This window comes from Rutidosis leptorrhynchoides, chromosome 1 (assembly GCF_046630445.1).
Source record: "Rutidosis leptorrhynchoides isolate AG116_Rl617_1_P2 chromosome 1, CSIRO_AGI_Rlap_v1, whole genome shotgun sequence".
Taxonomy (NCBI): domain Eukaryota; kingdom Viridiplantae; phylum Streptophyta; class Magnoliopsida; order Asterales; family Asteraceae; genus Rutidosis; species Rutidosis leptorrhynchoides.
Genome location: NC_092333.1, coordinates 530,100,159 through 530,117,904, shown reverse-complemented (window position 1 = coordinate 530,117,904; position 17,746 = coordinate 530,100,159).

Genomic DNA, 17,746 nt, shown 5'->3' with positions numbered 1-17,746 from the left:
TTCGGTTTAAAAATTCGTAATTGAAACTGTGAATCTGGGAAAGTATGCTATATATTCAGGTCCGGTGAGGTATATAGTTGTATTTCTTGCGGAAAAAAAAAACATTTGGTTTTCATTTAGATATTGTCCAATTCCGATAAAAGAGTCAAAATCTATGGCCAAATCAAAGTTAGAATTTTATATTATTTAAAACCGGACAGAACAGTTTCATTGGGATGCGTGCGACCTGATCTCAAAATTCCGGGTTCACGGTTGCGTGCGTATCAAAAAATTAATAAAATTAGACTCCAGAAACGCGTCATTTGGATACTTTTTGGATTTGATATGATTTTTCAAAGTTTATACATGAGTACCGAAACGATTCAGCATTAAAGCCTGGTACGTTTTTAGTCACTGCGAGCTTTCTATTTAGGGTTAGAGGTTGTGCTTCGGATATGTTATAGTAGACTAAATTTCATAGATTTTGGCGTGTATTTCAAGTCAAATGGACCTGTACTTATTTTTATAAAAATTCTGGAAGTTGACTACATTATTTAAGCTAAATAATATGTGCAATTGACTTTGTTTGACCAAATGGGTTTAATGGGTCAAAATGGGTAACGGTCAGTGTAGAAAAGTCCCAAACGTCAATTTAAGTAAGTTTAAAGGTTGTGGTGTTTAAAAAATAAGTTGTGGCATGTTTTGGTCAAAATGGGTGTTTATGACCCATTTGGGTCATACGAGCCTACTTTGACCCATATGCGAAATTTTGAGAACCAAAGGTATGTAACACATCCCGTATATTGATTTAAGTATGTTTGCAAGTTTTTGTGCTTTAAAAATGAGTTTGGGTCAAATTTGGTTTAAAGAAAGTTTTATGACTCATTCGGGTCAAACGTGCATAAATTGATCCATATGCATAATTTTGGAAAACGAAAGTCACCAACACATCTAAAATGTCATTTTTGAGCTGTGATAAAAATTTGGTTAAGTCAGGTCAGCCGGATTCAAATTTGGATCGTCAACCGAAAATTTTAGTATTTTAACAAAATTGTCAAAATGACTCTCGGACCTAATTTGAGGACTCGCAAGTTGAAATCAGTTAAGTTTAGATAAAAACTATTATTTGGTATTGAAAGTATTTGCGACAAGCTTTAAAACGATATATTATTTGTATAATTTTGTTGAGTTTAAACAGGTATAAAACAAGCGAGAAAATGGGCAATCGTTGCTGATTTTGAACACTTAGCAAAAATTTTATCAGCATTTTATGTTTCGGGAGACTGTTTTCGCGAGGTCATTACTTTAAAACCGTAACTCCATTTTTGTCAAATAAACTGTCTATAGAAAGGTGGGATGACATACTTTCCAATGGTCATGACCTAAGGTATTATATCAAATTTGGTGGGACCCGGAATCAGCTGCAAAATACTAAAAAATACATATATGTAAATAATATAAATTTTTCTAAGTAAAAATGAATAACTTAAGTTTGACCTATGTTTGACTACTTGATCAACTTGTGTAATTTTATGCGGTTGTTGACTTGTGTTAATCATGTTGACTGTGTTTGACTTGCGTTTGACTTGCGTTTGACTTACTTTGACTTGCGTTGACTTTTGTTGACTTTTGCTAAATTTTGATAAATTTATGAGTCAGACTTGAGCAATAGGACTATACGAACCCTATGACCTGACCTAGCTTGTTAGACATTTATTAACCAACATATATTCTTTAGGATGAGGTCTACGGTTACTTGCATTCCGAGTATTGGTTACATCTACGTGAATTGTTTATTGGGCTACAAAGGTGAGTTTCATTTGCTCCCTTTTTAATTGCTTTTGCAATATATATTTTTGGGCTGAGAATACATGCGCTGCTTTTATAAATGTTTACAAAATAGACACAAGTACTTAAAACTATATTCTACGTTGAGTTGTACCACTGGCATACTTCCCTGTAGCTTGGTAACTACTATTTACATGGGTATTGTAAACGCGAATCCTGTTGATAGATCTATCGGGCCTGACAACCCCAACCGGACTGGACGACCAGTATTCAACGGTTGCACAGTACTTCGTTTCGGTAACTACACTTGGTACGGTGTAGTGAGATTTCATAATAAAGGGAATATGCGACGTTGATTAAATGTTAAGTATGGTTACCAAGTGCTCAACCACTTAGAATGCTTTACATACACTTGTGAGTGTATTATGTTTATGATTATGAAATCTTGTGGTCTATTGAAACTATTGATAACGGTTGTTACGATAAACCTATGAACTCACCAACCTTTTGGTTGACACTTTTAGCATGTTTATTCTCAGGTCTTTCAAAAGTGCTTCCGCTGTTTGCTTGCTATTTGCTCAAGGTGCTGCATGGAGTCTTTTATGCCATATTTTCAAAAAGACATTGCATTCAAATATTAATGTTATAATCTGTTATTAAATAAATTGATGATTTAGTCATTTTGTATAAGTTGTCATATATATTTGGGATATGTCTATATTTTGGTAAACTTTCTATGTATAGAAAGTATGTTTTTTTTAAATGAATGCAATGTTTTATCAAAACGTATCATATAGAGGTCGAAACCTCGCTGTGGGACCGTAGATAACGTACCGCGTCAATAGCGATTATGGCGGGTCGTTAGAGATAGTATCAGAGCGGTGGTTCTAGGGAATTAGATGCATTAGTGTGTCTGACCTGGACCGTTAGGATACATTAGTGATCTAGTCTAGAACCGTGTCGTTATACTTATATGTGATTATGTGCATATTCTGACTTTAATATAACATTATTACTACTATCGGTGAGAAAGTATTTCTCCTTTCGATTTCAAGACTTTTCCTGCTCATACGAGTTCATTTTTAACGCCCCGATTAGTGAAGCCAGGAAGCGTCATTCAGGACTTTCGAAATTCCCAACATTCCTACGTGAGTTATCATTTGTGATATATTATGTGCTTATGTGCTTCGATTAAGAAATTCCGAACATCTCGATTTGTGAACCGAAAGGCATCATTTCCGACGTACAAAGATTCTTCATATTTTCCAAGACATTCTTATGACGTTCCCTTTCAATATTATCAATTATAATATTATATTCTCGTACTATTTTTAGTGCACCTTTTTTTTTGAAATCATTTTGATTTATAAATTCTGGAAAACGACACTTGAGTTTTATATCCATAAATATTCTGGAGTAATGTTGGAATAGAAGCATGAGTTAGTGCAATATGATGACAGTTGATCGCGTGATTATATTACAGTGAGTCATGCGAAAGTTCTAATGGAACGTGATGGTGGTAAAGTTTGATCAATCTTACCCTTACCATGTATCATGTTACATGACTCCTTTATTTCCTCTGTTGACATCTGAATATACTAAGACTCTATATGTGACATCATTTGAAGTCACATATAATTTTCCGTATTTGTCATATCATACTTGTACTCCGAACAGTTCATCCGAAGGTATTCGTCATTAAAGGAGCATGATTCCGTTTTACCCAACTTTCATACTTAACTACAAGATGCTCGATCTTACTACGTCAAGATGAACAATCTATCCTCACTTGTTTCCTAAACGCCGTTTAATCACACCAACCAAAATTTCGGGACGAAATTTTCTTTAAGGGGTAGGTAATGTAACAACCCTACTTTTTCCGTTAAAAACTTAACAACTGTCTGTTAAATTCAACGTTTTTCCACGCTAAATTTTTTTTTTTTAAATATATATATTATTACATAAGTTTTATAGGTGTTAAATAAAACACTACAATTAGTGTAACCAGAAAAAATAAATAAATAAAATAATAATAAAATAAAATAATTTTTTTCCAGAGAACGAAACGTATGAGTACTTAATATAAATATTATATTTTACAATAATTGAGTTCTAAAATCATTTTAATTAATTAGTATACACTTAAATTAAACTCGGGGGATTATTTTAAACACTTATATTTTCAATAAAAGACATATATTATTTAGTTTAAAAATATATTAAATAAGTATTTATGAAAAACACCAACTAGGTACGATGTCTAGAATTTAAAAGGTTTCGAACAATATATATGTAAATGTATTTTATAAATATAAAAATTTACCAATTATTGAATCATATTAAAATAAAATACATTGGGTTTCAGATATCGGATAAAAATTTAATTATAACCCGTGATTACATAGTAATACCCGTGTTTAATTATTATAACCATGACTACACATTATTACGTCCGTGATATCAATAATTGAGATAGATTTATCACCCGTTACTCTTTATCCCATCTATATTATTAAACCTAATTCATTTCATCTAACACACACGTACATAGACTCTCTCCTTAAAATACCCATTACTATTTATCATCATCATCGATCTTCTTTCCTTATAAACACCTTCAAGAAATCACTTGATCATAAAATCGTTTACATATTCGGACTCCTCTCGAAGAGCTCTACTCAGCCATACCAACAATTTCTTGATTTGTGTAAGTTTTAAAAACTCTAATTTTCTAGTTTTCATATTTTTGTTACATATTAGGGTAGATATAGTGTCTAGTGCTCAAGTCCTTGTATGTATGCATGATATTGTTCGTTAATTTGATCATTTGTTGACTTGTTGATGAATCACGAATTTGAATGGTATGCTACTGATATGAACATGATATTTTCAGTTTATGAAATACTTATAAATGAAATCCTTGTGAAAAAATATTAATTTTAGGCTCAAGAATCACTTGATTTCGTTTAGAATTGCTTCCGGTATGATTAATTGAAGTTTAACATGATATTACATGAAATCCGAATTGTTTTGCCATGTTTCTGGAATTTTGACTTTGTTATCTGTAAATATAAGTATGTAGATGGATTACTATTGAAAAACTACTAATTTTAGGCTCAAGAATCAATTGATTTCGTTATCGTATGCTCCCGATATGTTAAATTGAAGTTTTCATGTGATCTTGCTATGAATCCGAATTTTCTGAGATGAATGCTTTATGATTGAGTTTGTGAACTGATGTTAGATGTATAGATAATTGAAAAACACCCAAGATAGACTTAAGATTCATGTTAATCGGATATGTATAGCCCTCGTTATGGTTAATTAAAGGTTTGTGATTTTGATGCTTAAAAATTTATTTCGGTTTAAAAATTCGTAATTGAAACTGTGAATCTGGGAAAGTATGCTATATATTCACGTCCGGTGAGGTATATAGTTGTATTTCTTGCGGAAAAAAAAAACATTTGGTTTTCATTTAGATATTGTCCAATTCCGATAAAAGAGTCAAAATCTATGGCCAAATCAAAGTTAGAATTTTATATTATTTAAAACCGGACAGAACAGTTTCATTGGGATGCGTGCGACCTGATCTCAAAATTCCGGGTTCACGGTTGCGTGCGTATCAAAAAATTAATAAGTTTAGACTCCAGAAACGCGTCATTTGGATACTTTTTGGATTTGATATGATTTTTCAAAGTTTATACATGAGTACCGAAACGATTCAGCATTAAAGCCTGGTACGTTTTTAGTCACTGCGAGCTTTCTGTTTAGGGTTAGAGGTTGTGCTTCGGATATGTTATAGTCGACTAAATTTCGTAGATTTTGGCGTGTATTTCAAGTCAAATGGACCTGTACTTATTTTTATAAAAATTCTGGAAGTTGACTACATTATTTAAGCTAAATAATATGTGCAATTGACTTTGTTTGACCAAATGGGTTTAATGGGTCAAAATGGGTAACGGTCAGTGTAGAAAAGTCCCAAACGTCAATTTAAGTAAGTTTAAAGGTTGTGGTGTTTAAAAAATAAGTTGTGGCATGTTTTGGTCAAAATGGGTGTTTATGACCCATTTGGGTCATACGAGCCTACTTTGACCCATATGCGAAATTTTGAGAACCAAAGGTATGTAACACATCCCGTATATTGATTTAAGTATGTTTGCAAGTTTTTGTGCTTTAAAAATGAGTTTGGGTCAAATTTGGTTTAAAGAAAGTTTTATGACTCATTCGGGTCAAACGTGCATAAATTGATCCATATGCATAATTTTGGAAAACGAAAGTCACCAACACATCTAAAATGTCATTTTTGAGCTGTGATAAAAATTTGGTTAAGTCAGGTCAGCCGGATTCAAATTTGGATCGTCAACCGAAAATTTTAGTATTTTAACAAAATTGTCAAAATGACTCTCGGACCTACTTTGAGGACTCGCAAGTTGAAATCAGTTAAGTTTAGATAAAAACTATTATTTGGTATTGAAAGTATTTGCGACAAGCTTTAAAACGATATATTATTTGTATAATTTTGTTGAGATTAAACAGGTATAAAACAAGCGAGAAAATGGGCAATCGTTGCTGATTTTGAACACTTAGCAAAAATTTTATCAGCATTTTATGTTTCGGGAGACTGTTTTCGCGAGGTCATAACTTTAAAACCGTAACTCCATTTTTGTCAAATAAACTGTCTATAGAAAGGTGGGATGACATACTTTCCAATGGTCATGACCTAAGGTATTATATCAAATTTGGTGGGACCCGGAATCAACTGCAAAATACTAAAAAATACATATATGTAAATAATATAAATTTTTCTAAGTAAAAATGAATAACTTAAGTTTGACCTATGTTTGACTACTTGATCAACTTGTGTAATTTTATGCGGTTGTTGACTTGTGTTAATCATGTTGACTGTGTTTGACTTGCGTTTGACTTGCGTTTGACTTACATTTGACTTACTTTGACTTGCGTTGACTTTTGTTGACTTTTGCTAAATTTTGATAAATTTATGAGTCGGACTTGAGCAATAGGACTATACGAACCCTATGACCTGACCTAGCTTGTTAGACATTTATTAACCAACATATATTCTTTAGGATGAGGTCTACGGTTACTTGCATTCCGAGTATTGGTTACATCTACGTGAATTGTTTATTGGGCTACAAAGGTGAGTTTCATTTGCTCCCTTTTTAATTGCTTTTGCAATATATATTTTTGGGCTGAGAATACATGCGCTGCTTTTATAAATGTTTACAAAATAGACACAAGTACTTAAAAATATATTCTACGTTGAGTTGTACCACTGGCATACTTCCCTGTAGCTTGGTAACTACTATTTACATGGGTATTGTAAACGCGAATCCTGTTGATAGATCTATCGGGCCTGACAACCCCAACCGGACTGGACGACCAGTATTCAACGGTTGCACAGTACTTCGTTTCGGTAACTACACTTGGTACGGTGTAGTGAGATTTCATAATAAAGGGAATATGCGACGTTGATTAAATGTTAAGTATGGTTACCAAGTGCTCAACCACTTAGAATGCTTTACATACACTTGCGAGTGTATTATGTTTATGATTATGAAATCTTGTGGTCTATTGAAACTATTGATAACGGTTGTTACGATAAACCTATGAACTCACCAACCTTTTGGTTGACACTTTTAGCATGTTTATTCTCAGGTCTTTCAAAAGTGCTTCCGCTGTTTGCTTGCTATTTGCTCAAGGTGCTGCATGGAGTCTTTTATGCCATATTTTCAAAAAGACATTGCATTCAAATATTAATGTTATAATCTGTTATTAAATAAATTGATGATTTAGTCATTTTGTATAAGTTGTCATATATATTTGGGATATGTCTATATTTTGGTAAACTTTCTATGTATAGAAAGTATGTTTTTTTTAAAATGAATGCAATGTTTTATCAAAACATATCATATAGAGGTCGAAACCTCGCTGTGGGACCGTAGATAACGTACCGCGTCAATAGCGATTTTGGCGGGTCGTTAGAATGATGAAGTGATTAATGGGAAAAATGAAAACGATAATATATTGATCTTTTTCGTACAAGAAAAAAATCAGCAAAGCTGAAATAGTGTATTGGTTAATGATGTTATCGGGTTAGCGGGACATCGCGGGTTCAAACCCCGGGCTTGGGCATTTTTTTAAAAGGACCACTTCTTTGAGGTTCGTGAATCCGAGGCCAACCCTACACTTATTCAATGACATCATATGTATTTTTACTACAAAATATAGTATGGTGAGTTTCATTTGCTCCCTTTTAATTACTTTTGCAATATATATTTTTGAGTTGAGAATACATGCGCTGTTTTATAAATGTTTTACGAAATAGGAACAAGTACTAAAACTAATTCTATGTGAGTTTAAACCAGAAATATACCCTTAGCTTGGTGACATTAAACTACTTGTCTATGTACGGTAGGCGCGAATCCTAAAGATAGATCTATTGGGCCTGATAAACCCCATCCTGACTATGGGATGCTTTAGTACTTCGAGGTTATTTTAAACACACATGATCTGGTGTACTTCAGAGGGTAAAACATGAACGTTAAGGCTTGTTATCGGGTGCCTACAACTTATAGAATACTTTTATACACTTGCGAGTGTACATATATTTATAAACGGAAATCTTGTGGTCTATTAATATACTGAAATGATTGTTATGATAAACCTATGAACTCACCAACCTTTTGGTTGACACTTTTAAACATGTTTATTCTTAGGTATTAAAGAAATCTTCCGCTATGCATTAGCTCATTTTAAAGATATTACTTGGAGTCATTCATGGCATATTTCGAAAGACGTTGCATTCGAGTCATTGAGTTCATCAAGATTATTATAAAGTCAATTATAGTTGGAAGTATTATAAATTGGTATGAATGCCGTCAACTTTAGATGTAAAGAAAGTTTGTCTTTTAAAAACGAAGGCAATGTTTGTAAAATGTATCATATAGAGGTCTGTACCTCGCAATGGAACCAGTTGTTGAAGACTTCTTCCAGGTGGATTAGGGCGGGTCTCTACAGTTGGTATCAGAGCGGTGGTCTTAGCGAGCCAGGTCTTGCATTAGTGTGTCTAACTAGTAGTTTTTTAGATGCATTAGTGAGTTTGGACTTCTACCGTGTCTGCATGTCAAAAGTTTTGCTTATCATTTCGTGTCAAAAATTATTTGCTTATCATCCTTAAAGTCTAGACACGTCTTGCTGCCTCTATTGTATAGACAGTGTATAGATAAATTCATATCTTAGCGTATCTGCTAATCCATATCTTAGCGTACCTGTTACTGTAAACCTTGCCTGTCGTATTCCGTAGATTCCTCCGTAACTTATGGGATTTGAGTATTATATATGCATTTGTAAATTATGTATTGCAGGGTACTAATCTACATCCTATAATCTATTTCTTATCGAAAATCCTTCATCTGATCGTACGAGATGAATCCCTCAACCAGTTCGAATTCCTCGAATTCCGACAGCTATTCCAATATGGAGTTTCACCTAAGCTCCGAAGGCAGTGTCACCAGAATAATTCAACCAATCATCTATCCCCAATTCATCTGATGGGTTCTTAGTCGACTTAATCGATGGAGACACGAATAAGGCGATCCTTTCCACCAACCAAATTACCCTCTTGACGATGAACCTAAAGCACTTACCGGCGAACCTGTTCGAGACACCATTTTCTCTCTCATTTCCAGAATATCTAGCAACGATTATATAATATCACGAATTCTAAACCTTATTCATCCGCTCGTTCCGACCAACAATCATCCCGGAATAATAGAAGAAGTTAACGAACTTCGCGCTCGAGTAATCAATTTGGAGAATATGGTGCAAAACCTAACAGCTTCAGCAACATCAACAGCACCAACAGTACCACCAACATCAACACCAGTACCACCAATAACCCAAGTTTCAACATCACATGCCTCAACATCTCATTCTGTACCTCAAGCATAATCATCGTTCTACGTATCGTTCTATCTACTTTATCTTCGTTCTACATATCGTTCTACATCGATTGTCTTCATTCTTCATGGCTATTATGTAATCTCTAATGTTTTAGAGATTATATATTCTAGTTCTAACGATAAATCAAATGAGTTTAATATCTTATTGACTCATTAAATCCATGATTACATCTGAAGAAAATATATATGTATATATGTTTTCATAAAGATTGTAATTAAAAATCCTTTTGCACAAACTATTAATGGTGAAAATATTTTAACGGCTAGGTAATACCCGAGGAATATTTAGATTCCACATTAATAAGTTACCCTATACATTCTTTGAATCTGACTCAACGATCAGTCACTATCCTACTTGTATCCATAGATGTACGTATCCGTTCACCACATAATAACCATTTTCGTTAAATTTCATATTTGGATTTTGACTTATCAAAATTCAACAAGTGGCATAATGAAGAAAACATTGAACCAAAATAAAATTTGTTAGAAACAAATGAACTAACTAATTGAAATATTGTTAAGAATCCATGCTAACTGTTTCTAGCTAACTGTTCCTAGCTAACTGATTACATTTTATTTATCGCAATTTATATTCTCGCAATTTTATTTATCGTCATTTAATTTCTGTCATTTATTTTACGCACTTTAAATATCGGGACACGTATACAAGGTTTTGACATATCATATCGACGCATCTATATATATTATTTGGAATAACCATAGACACTCTATATGCAGTAATGTCGGAGTTAGCTATACAGGGTTTAGGTTGATTCTACAAAAATATATATAGTTTGAGTTGTGATCGAGTCTGAGACGTATACGGGTCACGACACGTATTAATTAATTCGAATATTATATATTAAACTATATATGAATTATTAGACTGTCAAGTGTGGACTATCGACTGTGGACTAATAACATTGGACAATTTAAAAAAAATGAATTAAAATATCGATTATAACATATGATACTAAACATTTCTTCAAGTTTGCCACTTGATTTCATCTTAAACATCCTTTGTATCTTGACGATCACAATCAGTGTTTAATCATCTAAAAACCTTCAATATTCTTGAAAACCCTCGGTTTGATAACCGATGATCCAGTTCCGTTAACTTTGAAAATGCTGACGAAGCAGCATGTTGTAGATGGTCTTAATGGCCAAAAGTGATGATAAAAGAATGGAGAGTTGGGAACGCTCGATAGAAAAATTTGGTATTGAAAAATGGATTGAGCAAATCATGAAGGAGATTAAGGACAGATACAAGGATCAAACTCTATATTCAAAGAATCCAGGTGATACTGTATCCGATGAAACCTTCAACAAATATCTTGCTCCGGATTCATGTTAAAATATTGCGGAAAATCTTTCTTCATCGACCTTCGAACTTAGAAATTCCAAAATATCATCATAAATATCTTCAATATTTCTGAGGATATTTTCATAAATATTCTCGTCCGAGATTATATATCTCTTCGTGCTTTCTGTATTTCATTATATTGGAAACTTCTTTAAAATCTAAGTATAAATTATGAAGGAATTCTGGAGAAGTGTTAAGAAGTTGAGCATGAGTTAGTATAATATAATGACACTTGGCCAACGTGATTATATTACAGTAAGTCATGCTGGAAGTTCTAATGAAACATGATGATTCACAGATCATAACGTCATCATGTGCCATGTTACACGACTCGTTCAATCTGTTCAACCTCCAAACATATCAAGAAAATATATATTCTTGATAGTTCTGTCCTCAGTGATTCTGATAATTTAACCAATCAAATCGTAAGAATACGCTCTTTCATGCTAAGAACGTTATAGTCATTCGAAACACTATATCTATGAATTCTGGATCATTATTCGCTTTACTTAAGATCGGTAAGAGAAAACAAAAGCATGGAGCTCCGAGATATAAGGAAAAATATAAAGCCCGATAACAACACCAGAATTACAAACCATGTACATCAATACGGATAACAACATAAAGACACGAGAGAATGAAAAACACTATAACCCTAAGGTAATAGTAGAAGTTAACAGATTCTTCTGGTGGGAGTTGGAAAAGAAGAACGATCATTGCGATAGTCAGAATAAGAACAAGGATCAGAACTGGATTAAACATTTTTACAATCCTTAGAAATATGTATTAAGGAAGAAAGTATAGGAATGGTGAGAATAATGAAACGGAAGAGATCAATTTATAGTGAAAATATCCGACAGGGCAATCAGGGCTGATGACCGCATTTAATTAAAGAGATCTTGATTTCCTTATTCACCGAAGAATCATATCTTGTAGATTTTGCAGATTATCCTTAAATCCCTTGAATTCCGGAATTCAACCGAAACAACGTCTAAAGTTAAGAAGAACCTTATTTTCTAAATTCAACCATGAATACGTCAAACAAATCTTTATTTCATTCAATATTTTATGATAACTTCATTCGTACGCTTCAAATAATCGAATTGATTTATCCATATAATTCAATGATGATAAACTCTATTTTCAACTCATTTTTGTCATAAAAATATTTTTATTATTAGCTATGACAATCTCACTCAAATTTCGGGACGAAATTTCTTTAACGGGTAGGTACTGTGACAACCCGGAAATTTCCGACCAAATTTAAACTTGATCTTTATATGATTTCGACACGATAAGCAAAGTCTGTAATGTTGAGTCTCGAAAATTTTGAAACGATGTTCATATATTCAGTTAACCTTTGACTATTTCCGACGATTCACGAACCACTATTTGTAAATAGATACATACATATATATATATATATATATATATATATATATATATATATATATATATATATATATATATATATATATATATATATATATATATATATATATTAATTTGAAATATAATTTAAAGTAGTATATGATGTTGTTGTTAAAAAAAATTAATTATGTATTTAATTTAAAGTGACAGCTATAGAAGGCCGGTATAATAGAGTAAGTATTTAATTTAGGCTACTTTATGTTATTTTTTTTAGCTTCCCACTATCCATTTAATATCTACCTCTATTATATAATACACATTTACACATAAGCATACGGACAAAGAGAATCAACCGATTCTTCGTTTTCTTTCTTTTGACTAGTCGACAAACAAGAGTTTCAAAACATATAAATCTTATAATATTAAGTACTTTATTACATATATATGTATGTATATATCTATATCTCTATACACATACTTTATCAATCAATGACTAAACCATCTTTCACAATTTGATTTTTGGCTACTAGTAAATTTATTGTTATATATCCCTTTCTATCTATATCTCAACATCAAATCACTATCTTCCTTATCTTTATATTTTTCTTCGTTTCTTCAAACTCGTGACTTGATTCATCGACCCATCTCTTGGCTGCAAAACAACAAATTGATCAATTCATCTAGAATTACAATCATTTTCCTGTTGTCTTTCTTAATCATTCATAATCACCACCATGTGATCTTCTCTATTTTCTTGTTTCTTTTCACAATCTCAATATATATATATATATATATATATATATATATATATATATATATATATAATGAACAAGAACTTCATCTACCATCTCACCCTCTCTATCAACTCCCTTCTTCAATCATATCCTTCAACCACCCTCTGACGCCACCCATCACCACAAGTCACTACCTTCTCCTTCTCTCCCTATCTCTCTCTCTTAATGATATTCGAAACCAAACATAAATCAATCTCCATAATTCCATCCGCCACCACCACCTTGGTTCACCCAAAATCGACCACCACAACAAACCACCACCTCCATCACAATCGCCAACACCAAACTGCAGCCTTTTTATTACTGAAAACCGTTAACTGTTGCTGCTACAGCTTCTTTTCTGTTGCAGTTTAATGACACAAACAACCAACTTCTTTGACCGCTATTTCGTTGTTTCTACTTTATTTCTGTTTCTATTACAACATCGATGATGGTGAGGCCACGTGATGGAAGAGGATGGTGACGGAGATAAATAACGAAGATGATGATATGGAGTTAATACGATATCCCGATGATAATTAAGATGATGGTTTCGACGATGATAATGTCGAGATGATGAGATGATGTAGCGATGATGATATGAAGACTGTGATGAAAGTATATGATGATGCGTAGATCTTTCTTTTTCTTTCTGCTTTATTTATGTTTCTCCTTTACCAGACAAACACCCATACATGTTTTATTGAATCACACTAGTGGCTAGCCTAAATTAATGGAGATAGTGGAGATACAAGTTGGTGATAAAGACCCCATGTATACAACCAATCTATTCTGACTTCTTCAAATGCAACATTTAATCGAGTTTTAAATGGGGTTACTTAAACTTTGTAGTGGACTTTGGTGACCCCGTTAAAACTAATAACGATCCATAAAGGTTTATTGTGTTGGGCCGAAGTAAAACCTGGCCCATTCGTCGAAGTATGAACCTGGAAACACAGTTAAGTTACGAAGTAAAATGAATGGTAGTTTAAAAAAAAAAAGAAACAAAGAGAATTAAATTAATCGATTCCTGTTGTGGGCTGCCATATATATATATATTTTTTTTTTACTTGGGCCGTTTCAGCTGTTGGGCCATCTTGGGTCTGTTTAAATTAGTAGGCCATTACTTGATTAAATGTGGGTCAGAAACCATTTAATTGGTTGGGCCGTGATCCTGTTTATTCTACTGGGCCGAATTCCTATTCATCCTGTTGGACCGACCCAACTCAGGTTCCTGCTTGGATGCTACGATGATATAAAGTTATGATGATGAAGTGATTAATGGGAAAAATGAAAACGATAATATATTGATCTTTTTCGTACAAGAAAAAAATCAGCAAAGCTGAAATAGTGTATTGGTTAATGATGTTATCGGGTTAGCGGGACATCGCGGGTTCAAACCCGGGCTTGGGCATTTTTTTAAAAGGACCACTTCTTTGAGGTTCGTGAATCCGAGGCCAACCCTACACTTATTCAATGACATCATATGTATTTTTACTACAAAATACAGTATGGTGAGTTTCATTTGCTCCCTTTTTAATTGCTTTTGCAATATATATTTTTGGGTTGAGAATACATGCGCTGTTTTACGAAATAGGCACAAGTACTAAAACTAATTCTATGTGGGTTTAAACCAGAAATATACCCTTAGCTTGGTGACATTAAACTACTTGTCTATGTACGGTAGGCGCGAATCCTAAAGATAGATCTATTGGGCCTGATAAACCCCATCCTGACTATGGGATGCTTTAGTACTTCGAGGTTATTTTAAACACACATGATCTGGTGTACTTCAGAGGGTAACACATGAACGTTAAGGCTTGTTACCGGGTGCCTACAACTTATAGAATACTTTTATACACTTGCGAGTGTACATATATTTATAAACGGAAATCTTGTGGTCTATTAATATACTGAAATGATTGTTATGATAAACCTATGAACTCACCAACCTTTTGGTTGACACTTTTAAACATGTTTATTCTTAAGTATTAAAGAAATCTTCCACTGTGCATTAGCTCATTTTAAAGATATTACTTGGAGTCATTCATGGCATATTTCGAAAGACGTTGCATTCGAGTCATTGAGTTCATCAAGATTATTATAAAGTCAATTATAGTTGGAAGTATTATGAATTGGTATGAATGCCGTCAACTTTAGATGTAAAGAAAGTTTGTCTTTTAAAAACAAATGCAATGTTTGTAAAATGTATCATATAGAGGTCTGTACCTCGCAATGGAACCAGTTGTTGAAGACTTCTTCCAGGTGGATTAGGGCGGGTCTCTACAGTTACCACCCGGGGAAGGCAAATGTGGTAGCCGATGCCTTGAGCAGGAAGGACAGAGAACCCATTCGAGTAAAATCTATGAATATAATGATTCATAATAACCTTACTACTCAAATAAAGGAGGCGCAACAAGGAGTTTTAAAAGAAGGAAATTTAAAGGATGAAATACCCAAAGGATCGGAGCAGCATCTTAATATTCGGGAAGACGGAACCCGGTATAGGGCTGAAAGGATTTGGGTACCAAAATTTGGAGATATGAGAGAAATGGTACTTAGAGAAGCTCATAAAACCAGATACTCAATACATCCTGGAACGGGGAAGATGTACAAGGATCTCAAGAAACATTTTTGGTGGCCGGGTATGAAAGCCAATGTTGCTAAATACGTAGGAGAATGTTTGACGTGTTCTAAGGTCAAAGCTGAGCATCAGAAACCATCAGGTCTACTTCAACAACCCGAAATCCCAGAATGGAAATGGGAAAATATTACCATGGATTTCATCACTAAATTGCCAAGGACTGCAAGTGGTTTTGATACTATTTGGGTAATAGTTGATCGTCTCACCAAATCAGCACACTTCCTGCCAATAAGAGAAGATGACAAGATGGAGAAGTTAGCACGACTGTATGTGAAGGAAGTCGTCTCCAGACATGGAATACCAATCTCTATTATCTCTGATAGGGATGGCAGATTTATTTCAAGATTCTGGCAGACATTACAGCAAGCATTAGGAACTCGTCTAGACATGAGTACTGCCTATCATCCACAAACTGATGGGCAGAGCGAAAGGACGATATAAATGCTTGAAGACATGCTACGAGCATGTGTTATTGATTTCAGAAACAGTTGGGATCGACATCTACCGTTAGCAGAATTTTCCTACAACAACAGCTACCATTCAAGCATTGAGATGGCGCCGTTTGAAGCACTTTATGGTAGAAAGTGCAGGTCTCCGATTTTTTGGAGTGAAGTGGGGGATAGACAGATTACGGGTCCGGAGATTATACAAGAAACTACCGAGAAGATCATCCAAATTCAACAACGGTTGAAAACCGCCCAAAGTAGACAAAAGAGCTACGCTGACATTAAAAAAAAGATATAGAATTTGAAATTAGAGAGATGGTCATGCTTAAAGTTGCACCTTGGAAAGGCGTTGTTCGATTTGGTAAACGAGGGAAATTAAATCCAAGGTATATTGGACCATTCAAGATTATTGATCGTGTCGGACCAGTAGCTTACCGACTTGAGTTACCTCAACAACTCGCGGCTGTACATAACACTTTCCACGTCTCGAATTTGAAGAAATGTTTTGCTAAAGAAGATCTCACTATTCCGTTAGATGAAATCCAAATCAACGAAAAACTCCAATTCATCGAACAACCCGTCGAAATAATGGATCGTGAGGTTAAAAGACTTAAGCAAAACAAGATACCAATTGTTAAGGTTCTATGGAATGCTCGTAGAGGACCCGAGTTCACCTGGGAGCGTGAAGATCAGATGAAGAAGAAATACCCGCATCTATTTCCAGAAGATTCGTCAACACCTTCAACAGCTTAAAATTTCGGGACGAAATTTATTTAACGGGTAGGTACTGTAGTGACCCGAACTTTTCCATGTTTATATATATTAATTGAGATTGATATTTACATGATTAAATGTTTCCAACATGTTAAGCAATTAAACTTGTTAAGGCTTGATTAATTGAAATATGTTTCATATAGACAATTGACCACCCAAGTTGACCGGCGATTCACGAACGTTAAAACTTGTAAAAACGACATGACGATATATATATATGGATATACATATGGTTAACATGAGATTATGATAAGTAAGTATCTCCATAAGTATATTAACAATGAGTTATATACATATAAACAAGACTACTAACTTAAGGATTTCGAAACGAGACATATATGTAACGATTATCGTTGTAACGACATTTAAATGTATATATATCATATTAAGATATATTAATATATCATAATATCATGATAATATAATAATTTAACATCTCATTAGATATAATAAACAATGGGTTAACAACATTAATTGAGATCGTTAACTTAAAGGTTTCAAAACAACACTTACATGTAACGACTAACGATGACTTAACGACTCAGTTAAAATGTATATACATGTAGTGTATTTAGATGTATTAAAATACTTTTGGAAGACTTCAATACATATATCAAAACACT